This window comes from Chanos chanos, chromosome 4, assembly GCF_902362185.1.
Source record: "Chanos chanos chromosome 4, fChaCha1.1, whole genome shotgun sequence".
Classification (NCBI taxonomy): Eukaryota; Metazoa; Chordata; class Actinopteri; order Gonorynchiformes; family Chanidae; genus Chanos; species Chanos chanos.
The window spans coordinates 4,369,500-4,379,192 of NC_044498.1; the positions used below are offsets into that span (position 1 = coordinate 4,369,500).

The 9,693-nt window shown below is 43.8% G+C and overlaps 1 non-coding gene across 1 annotated transcript; it reads left to right on the forward strand.

Moving 5' to 3' along the window:
* The first annotated feature begins 8,635 nt into the window (after window positions 1-8,635).
* Window positions 8,636-8,708, forward strand: trnak-uuu (transfer RNA lysine (anticodon UUU)). Its single transcript has one exon. It is a non-coding gene; the product is annotated as a tRNA-Lys (tRNA).
* The last annotated feature ends 985 nt before the right edge of the window (window positions 8,709-9,693 follow it).

A 9,693-nucleotide genomic window follows, 5' to 3' on the forward strand; every position in this document is an offset into this window, starting at 1 on the left:
AACGTCTGTGACTCATTTACTAGACCACCTTTGCATCAGTTTTATTAGTTATATCATGTCTTTTCACCGAAAAATGAAAGGAAATCCCTCTTTCTCTAACAGACACTCTTTCATTCAGACAAGGGAGGGAGTCACTTCAAGCAGAAGCTGCTGCTGACAGCTGATCTGCACACAGTGCTGGGTTGTTAACTTTGAATGGTTAAGGTTGGGCTGTGTGTACTGAAAGCTGATCTCAGATCAGTGAAGTCGCGTTGCTGTATAGAATTCCTCTGGATCCCTTTAGTTTATCCACATATCTTGTTTCACTCTGTCCTTTGACCGGCTATGACATTGACACCGTTTGAGTCGCAAACACACACACACACACACACACTTTCACTCTCTCTCTCTCCCCACCACTCTGGGGAGGTCTGTATCTTTTTAACGTTTTGCATTCTTTGGTAAATATACTGTAACTCTCGGTATATTTACTAAAGAAGAAATTGGAGAAATCTGTGGAGTTTAATTACCGTTCTGTCTTTGACATGACGCTGAGTGTCCTCTCAAATTCTGAGGGTCTTATCTAAAAACTCACAGAGCCATATTCCACATATCAAAACAGAGTGTCGTGAGAGGCCAGTCCGCAGGGCTGGAGCACCAGACCAGTTAGGTGAAACAGAACACCTCTCTATGTGTGTAACGTGTCTGTCTGTGCCCTGAGTACATTCTCCTCATTAAGGCTGAGCAGCAGCGAATGTGGCGTTAGCGCTGGAAGAACACGGAGTCCTGAAGAGGAATGCACTCCCTCTCATTACCCTGTTTAGTCATCTTTCTCTCTCTCTCTCTCTCTCTCTCTCTCTGTCTCTCCATCTCTCTCTCTCTCGCCTCGTGGCAACCCACACAAATCTCACCCTGACTGTCTCACTGCTACTGTCTGCAGAAAGAAAGAAAGAGAGAAAGAGATGCAGACAGAAAGACAGACAGGCAGACAGAAAGAAAGAAAGAAAGAAAGAACTCAAAGAAAGAAAGAAAGAAAGAAAGACAGAAAGAAAGGGAGACATTTGGGTTACTGTTTGACTGTGTAGACGCTGCATGATGTCCATCATCTCCAGGCCCTGTTATAGCAAAATTATAACAACAGGAGTACGGACAGGGTGGCATACCAGCATCACTGGCCTGTGTGTGTGTGTGTGTGTATGAGAGAGAGAGAGAGAGAGAGAGAGTGGAGGATAGAGAGAGAGAGGTAGAGAAAGAGATAGCAAGAGAGACAGAGAAGAGGTGATATGTGTGTGTGCGTGTGCGTGAGAGAGAGAGTGTAAATGAGTATGTATGAATAAGGATGGTGATTTAAACTCATACATTAGTAACAGAATGAATGATGGGAATAGGCCCAGCCATGTTTGCCCTAATGATACCACATAGACAAGAGAATACAACATTATGCAAGAGAAAAAAATTCTTTCTCTTTCAAACGCCACAAATCTGCTAAATATTTGTAACGCGTTCATCAGTATTTCATGGCGAAGTCCGCGTCTCTGACGTAAACAGAGCCGGTGACTGGTTGAGTGGTCAGCTTCTGACTGTGTCTGGTTCTCCTGTGTTTGGAGATAAAAAAAAGACCTTCAGACGCCACTGATAAAAAACCACAGACCACTCTCACTCTGAAATCATTAACCGTCTCTCCCCACTCTCCTGCACTGTGAGAAGTCGTGTGTGTGCGAGTGTGTGTGTGCGAGTGTGTGTTAGTGAGGTGTTGGTGGTCTGTTTACCAGGTGTGTGTTAGTGAAGTGTTGTTGATCTGTTTTTGCATTCTAAGTGTGAGTGAAATGCTGTTGTGTGTGCGTGTGTGTGTATGTGTGTGTGTTAGTAAAGTGTTGGTGGTCTGTTTTTGCTTTTTAGGTGTGAGTGAAATGCTAGTGTGTGTTTGTGTGTGTGTGTGTTTGTGTGTGTGTTAGTAAACTGTTGGTGGTCTGTTTGTCAGGTGAATGTGGATGAATCCACAGTCAACACTGTTACAGGTCATTTAACACAGGACAGACTGGATATCCTTAGCCCCTTTCTTTTTTTTTTTGGCTTTAATTATTCTCGTATTTGGCACTCGTACCCCCAGGTCACTTCTAACCGGAGAAACAGATGTGTACAGAGAAGATGTGGAACGAAGCTACATCTGTAAACTTACAAGGGCTGTTTTAGCGTAAACGTCACCTCCCTGAGAATTAAACAAAGCTGCTAGCGTCAAGTTAAGCTAATCCTTTGGTACCGCGCGCTAACGGTGTGGAGTTGATGCTATCGCCGACAGTGACAAGCAGCACCCCTTAATTACGCAGGAATGATTCCGCTTTGGAAACACGTAGCGACAAACAGTAGAAACGAGTTGAAAGTGTGGACTTGGGGCTTTCCAACTGTGCCTATTTACGTCACTGAACTGACCAGCAGCGGGGTTATTGTAATGTGAATTTTATGTGAAATTATTGTTAGGAATAAAATCTTTATTCGACTCCTGTTACTTTTTTTTTCCCTTGCAATATCTCCGCCATTTTTTTTTAAAGTATTTTTTGTTGTATTTTGTGCTGTTGACAATTAAATAGTGTCTTGACAAAAAGATGGGTCAGACTTATTAGCTGAGGGTGTGCAGGAAAATTAAAAAAAAAATAATAAAAAAAGATACCATGCATAAGGGGGAGAGTCCGTTCTTTATGCTCTAAATGAAGCCAAACCCAAATCTCTGTCAAAATGGCGTAGACAAAATGATGTCAGACTCCAAAGGGTTAAATCAAGGTTTTGAGTCCTGGATCCGAGAAAACATTATTCCGTGTTCAGCCCTCAGCCAATCAGTGTCATGTAAAAGGTGTAGACACAGAAAAAAACATAATCGGGGCTGTCAAACTCTGAAAGCCTTAGGTCTCTGACATTATTATTTAACACAGTTAAGCCTTAAATACCAGACTCATCGTTGTATAAAATCTGCTGACTGATCCTGGGGAGTCTCCAGCCTCGGTCAGGGACCTCCGGCCTGACTTACCATCCACGTGACTCGTCGACTGGCCCTGCAGTATACAGTCACACTGGGGCTTTGGCATCCAGAGAAGAGTCCATTCAGACTGACACTCGCTGGCCATACTGCATCAGAAAGTCAACCAGATAGAGAAAGAGAGACAGGCAGGGGGATAGAGATAGAGATGAAAGGAGGGAAAGGAAGAAAGAGAGAGAGAGAGAGAGAGAGAGGGGTGAAGAGAGAGTGAAGAAAAGAAAAAAAAGAAAAGCTCCAAACAGAGTTGTGAGACTCCAGATTAAGAGACGGTGTTCATCTCAACAGCGGATCAAAGGTGACCGCCGTGCTGCTGTCTGGAGAACGTGTTCATCAGCGGTTGTCAGAAAACAGAGAAAGAGACAAAGAAAGAACAGATCCTCTCCTCTCCTCCAGGTATAAAACTGACTCTGAGGCTTCAGCGGCCTCCACATTCACGCACTTGCTCTCGACTCCGCTCAGATGTTACACTGTCTCTTAATTTGGCCTGAGAATTCCTGCATGACGGGGAACCACCGCTGAAACAGAGCACAAAAAGGGGTTTTGGGCGTTTTGTTTTTTTTTGGCTGCCAAAATGTGTGTCATGTGTCTTTTACAAGGCTGAAAATATCCTCTCAAGGAAAATTGTTTATTCTGAGGCACTTTATGAAAGTACATTCAATTCTTTGTTGCGTCTGATGATTTGAGGTAAAATAAGGTGAAAACGAAATAAGGTCACTGGTTGTGATAACACTTCATCATCCATTCATTTTATTTTTTATTTGGACAAAAAGGCAAAGAAACGCTATGTTTTAGAAAAACTAATGAGACAGAAAAAGGCAGGCTATTCCGCAACAGCGATCGGTCATATCTACCTTCAAACCACAACAACAACAACAACAACAACAACAAGAATATTCCCATGGTATTTTCAAGTCTTTGTTGATCTATTTTTCACCGATCTGCTCTCTCTTTAACAGGAAAAGAAAACCTGCAGAAGTAAAGGTTGAGAAGGCGGAGGAGCTTTTTCGGAGGGCAGCGAAACCACAGGTATGCGTGTGGCATTGTCTGGACTCTGAAAGGCGCAGTGTACGGTCTGATCGTATTTCCTTTGGTAGATACTTCAGGGAGAGTCTACTGTCTGCGGTCCACAATTACACAGAGATTGCAAGGCATCTGTGAAAGCCTGAATTCCATTCAGGGCACCATGTGTGTGTCACACGACAGCAAAGCGCACGACACAAGAAGCCTGTTTTGGAAGGATGAACTATTCATTCTGAAATTTCAGGATTCTGCTGGTATGACTATGCAAAAAATAAATAAATAAATAAATAAAAATCGGAAATACTAACTGGAGGTAATGAAATGTGTTACGTATCAGACGGCAGAACTGAATTTTATGTTTGTCTTCATCTTCAATGTTAGTTGCCTTCTAAACAAACAAACAAACAAATACATGCCGTCCTAAAAGAGAGAGAACACGAATCATCTCAGTCGTTCGTGAGAAGAAAAAGAGAGGTTGTCATGTGAGGAAGTTTAAAACGTTCTAATGAGAAAGGAATGACCATATTTGGCTCGTATATTTCTTTCTACAGTACATCTTCAGTAAGTCACAACTTACATTACGTTCTCTTTACGGTTTTTCCCCTAATACCATATGTGTCCTGTCCCTGATGCCGATTTTTGGTACGGTCTCAGATTATTCGATGTTTTATTTGGGGGGGGGGGAGGGGGGGGCTTATGATTCATTTACAGCGAAGGATATCCCCACAGTCAGGCGGAGCATCCAGCCCGGTGTGTCGTGGTTCTGTCTTCCTCGCTCTTCATTGAGAAGGAAATGGGCACTTGTCGGGTGGAGCTCGTGGCGAAATCCCAAAAGACTGCCCTTGACGTGAGGAAAATCAGTCTCTTTAACGTAACGCGGCACATCCCCATTTAGTCCGAACAGCGTTCTTTCTGTCTAAATGTTAATGTCCTGTTCCAAATTTGAGTTTATGACTGGGGGGGGGGGGGGGTCTAGTACAGGACGTGCAAGAACTTACCTGGACAAAGAAAAGCATTCAGTGATGTTTAATTTACACGTTCCCCCTATGTTTCAGTTAATGTGCCTCCATTTGAATCAACATGTACTTTAAACGTGTTGCCAACCAACCAGTGCAGGATCCTGGCAAGATTTGAGATGTTTGATTCACTTTTTGTTTTAATTGATATCGTAAGAACGTTATCAACCAGGTTCTAACGCAAATTTGCGTGGTAGCCTACCACACGAGTTTAAGTCTCGTTACTTCAGATGCTGCTCATGAGAATGGCTAGCCAACCATGACGGCTCTAGCCCTGGGCCAGTGCCAAAACAGCTGCTTCACTCTCCTGAAAGAATTAAACGTAACACGGCACGTGAACTGCAAGAAGATGTTTGCATTAGCACAAACCACAAAAAGGACACTAATTCATACAATATCCTCATTCTCTCTTTCTCCTCCAAAATTTGATTCATGCGATGGGAAACAGTGCTCGGAATATTTTGCTAAACGTTTGTACAATCTGGGGCTTCTTCACTTAACAGAGCAGGTAAATGTTTTTTCTCTTAAACGACGCTAACTCGCATCAGAGTCCAAGTTTAGAAAACGATTCGGATATGAACACGGTCAGCGCTGCGAGATGCCGGACTCGAGCCATTTCCTCCGATCTATAGCGCTATCGGTCCCTTTGGTATCGTGGCAGTTCTCGGATAATACCACAGCGGGGTAATTTTCCCGTTACTGTGGCTCAGAGCTGTTTGGCTCATTGGCTGATTGATACAATACGCGGTATCCAGTGGTAGACTTTTCAACAGCCTAAAATAGTCAGAATACAGCAGTGTAAGAGTCTTTGATGTGTCAGAGGGGCCTGCCGTCTCTGTAACAGTATTCTGGGTGGAAAGGGTGGAAAACAGCTTCATTTGGCTTTCGCTGTCTGCGATAGTGCCAGCGCACTGCTCTCTGGTTTCCGGAGATCAATTGGTAAGTCTATGCACTTTCCCGAAATGTAGTCAGAGCGACTGACAGAATCTGAAGGGAGACGCAGAGGCAGACAGACAGACAGACAGACAGGCCTCTTTGTGATACAACTTTGAGACACTCTTGAGACGATGCTACAACACAACAAGTAAATATGGAGACACATTTATTAGCTCACTATAATTTGTCTTTGTGTATTTGACCTGTTTCAGTTTTGTTTTACAGTGTAAATTCATGCAGTTTTTCCGTGCTAAGCTCATGAAAGGCACTCATTCTCTGGGCTGTATGTATGAGCACTGAATTATTCAATATGCAAAGATCCGGCAAAGCCACAAGAAATAAAAATAAAAAGTCCAGTTTTTACGATATCTAATCATGCGGTTCTGTGACTGACAGAGCAGTTCCAGACGTTTGATTCTCGTTTTCTGTCGTGTAAAAACGGTCGTGTTATAGCAAATACACGTGAAACGCACATGTGAGGTTTAATGAGTCTTTTCCTGCTCCGGGCTCTTTTTTTTTTTTTAAGTGATATACTCTTTTTCAGTAATATACTTTCTTTTTTAGAGTAATATATTACCCTTTTCATGTGATACATTCTGTCACGTCTTCTTTATGCTGCTGAAAATGGGGAGTGAACACAGGAAACCAGTGCTCCCTCTCCCTCTCTTTCTCTCTCTCTCCCTCTCTCTCTTTTTCTCTTTCTCCCTCCCTCTTTCACTCTCTCCCTCTCTCTCTCCCTTTTTCTCTTTCTCCCTTTCTCTTTCACTCTCTCTCTCCTCTCCCTCTCTCTTTTTCTCTTTCTCCCTTTCTCTCTTTTTCTCTTTCTCCCTCTCTCTCTTTTTCTCTTTCACCCTCTCTTTTTCACTCTCTCTCTCTCACTCCTCTCTCACTCTCTTTCTGTTTCATTAATGGAGCCCATGGGTGCTACATTAATATTTCAGAGTTCTAGCCATGAGAGTGTGAGACAGGCCTCTCACATCTGATCACTGAATTCTGGAATGATTCACCCCTCTCTCTTTCTCTTCCTCTTTCTCTCTCTCTCTCTCTCTTTCTCTTTCAGTCTCTCTGTCTGTCTCAGTACTTTTCCCGTGTGCACTGGGATCCCACGAATCATGGAGTCACATCACGGCATCTGTGTCAGGCTGCAGTGGTAATGCGTGTGGATGCCGTGAGAGCGCTGGCCTGAATGTCTGTTGTCACTGGAGGAAAGGTGAGGGGTTGGGGGAGGGGTTGTTATCCATGGTCTTGGATGCTGCTTCACCTGAGGACATGTGTGTGTGTGTTTGTGTTGGGGAAAGGGGGGGGGGCGCACTCACAAACACACACAATAAGGCAAACAGTGACAGGGTCACGCAACCAGTTTGTCCCAGGTCACGGAATGGTACAGCAGATCTCTCTCTCTCTCTCTCTGCCTCTGTCTGTGTGAATAATGTAGGTTAACTGTCACACATTCAAATTTAAAGGGCTTTTCTTGATATGACGGGTGAGACACAACTGTGTGTGTGTGTGTGTGTGTGTGCGTGCTTGTTGTAGCTCAGAGAAACGCTATCACTCCATTATAAATCAATACCTGACTCTGACAGAATAATGCCATTCAGAGGTGCAGATTCAAAATCCCTGAAAAAAAAAACCAGTTAAATAATTATTACACTTTGGCGTCATGAAAGTTATTTAGCGTAACACATTCAAAACATTGACCAAGGATCGAGAAATGGTTCACCTCTGCTGTAACTTAAAGGCCCATGTTTTCTCTCTCTCTCTGCTTTTTTTTGTTTTGTTTTGTTTTTTGCACTTTGTTGGCTGATACATCTCCTGATAAGAAAATGAATTAAAATGTTTGCCGTATCTTGGGCTGCAGTGTTTTGTTAAAATAACAACAACAAAAACAGCGTTTGGCACTGGGCCAACTACACACTGAGGCGTTTTTGAAGATAGTCATTTTTAATAGAAATGCCTCTCTTCAGCTCCATCTCATCCGGCCCTGTCACTGTGAGTTTGCCTCTCGCGTCTCTATATGCCCCCACGCCACCACTTCCACTGGTGGTTGACATGGTGTGAGCATGTTGACGACAGCACATCACAGGCACCTGCCACAGGGCAAGGTTAATGCCCAGCCCCAGTGCTCCAGGTACTGCACACCCTCACCTGAACGCTGAGACTGGCACGCATCTAGACTCACACGCAAACGCACACACACGCACACACACGCACACACAGGTGGCTGCTTCTGATCTCATGAGCCTCTGTCCTTTTCTGTCTCTCTTTCTCTCTGTCTCACACACACACAGATATACACACTGATGTTATTAGGTCATACCCAAAGTTTTTGGAACCCCACTGTGCTATTTTTATTATCAGACAGTTGAAGCCCTTTACACTATGTCTCAGTTTGATAAATCGTATTGTGATCAGTTCATAACTTCAAAATTGGGGTAATACAATGTCAGCCAAACCGTTCATTCATTGATTTTCAAAGCTGCTTATCCTAATTACGGTCACAGGGTGCTGGAGCCTATGCCAGCGCTCACTGGGCGAAATCCAAAGTCAGAAGGCCAAAATCCGGTACAGCAACGTCACAAAATTGGTTTGTCAGAGATGCAGAACTTACCCAGGTGTGCTGTGTGATAGAGCTAAAAAAATTAATCCTGCCAGGGCCTGGATAGCTCAGTCGGTAGAGCATCAGACTTTTAATCTGAGGGTCCAGGGTTCAAGTCCCTGTTCAGGCGTGAGTTTCCTTTATCACAAAAGTGGAGTGTGTCTAAAAGGCTCTGTGTTACCAAAGCCTTACCCTGGGGGCCTTCCTGGGTGCTTTCCCTATAACAAGTCCCCGGGGAATGGTCACGTGGTATGTCTTTGTTAATAGTATTGCAGCAAAAGTCCAAGTATCTCAGGGGAAATAAAGGTAAGTCTGAAGTCAGTGCCGTCTGGAGGACAGCTTTATATTGCTAATTAAGCGCAGGAATGGTGAAAAACCACTTTGTGCAGGTTCAAGTCAAGTCTACAGTCCATTTTGGCTACGAGCATTCAGTCCACTGTGCACCAGTGAGATTTCATCCTCCTTGTTATATCTAGTAACTTGAATTCGAACACTGGCAACGTTTACTAGCATCCCAGCAAGCCCAATTAGTCGGCTAACCATGCAGCCATTTAATTAGACTCGTACGGCTGTGTGGTTAGCAAACTAATTATGCTTGTATAGATCCTGCTAAAGAAACAAAAGCGTAATCATTTGGCTCTAAGCACAGCCACTGCACACGCGCACTCTGCTATAATCAGTATCTCCGCAGAGATCAGACAACGCCTGGTCTTCTTCAAGTTCTGTTTTGGATGACTTCTGTTGGTCTGTCAACAATTATTATCTAGAGAGAAACATTCCTACAACAAGATAGGACCAAAGTGGGTTAACTTCAACTTGGTCAAATCCAAACAGTGGGAAGCTCATGTCATGTTTCCTGGCAACCGTAGTAGGCTAACAGCTAGACCAAGGGTGTCAGAATCCAGTCCTGGAGGGCCGGGGTCCTGCTGTTTTTCTTGTCGACCGACTAAATACAATCTCTGATTGGCTGAACAGTGTGCACACCCGTTTTCAAGGTGAAAATCAACAGGTAACTAAAAGGTGAAAACAAAAACCAGCAGGACCCTGGCCCTCCAGGACCGGATTTTGACACATGTGTAGCTAGACAGATGGCATCAGCTGGACAGACAGCCTGC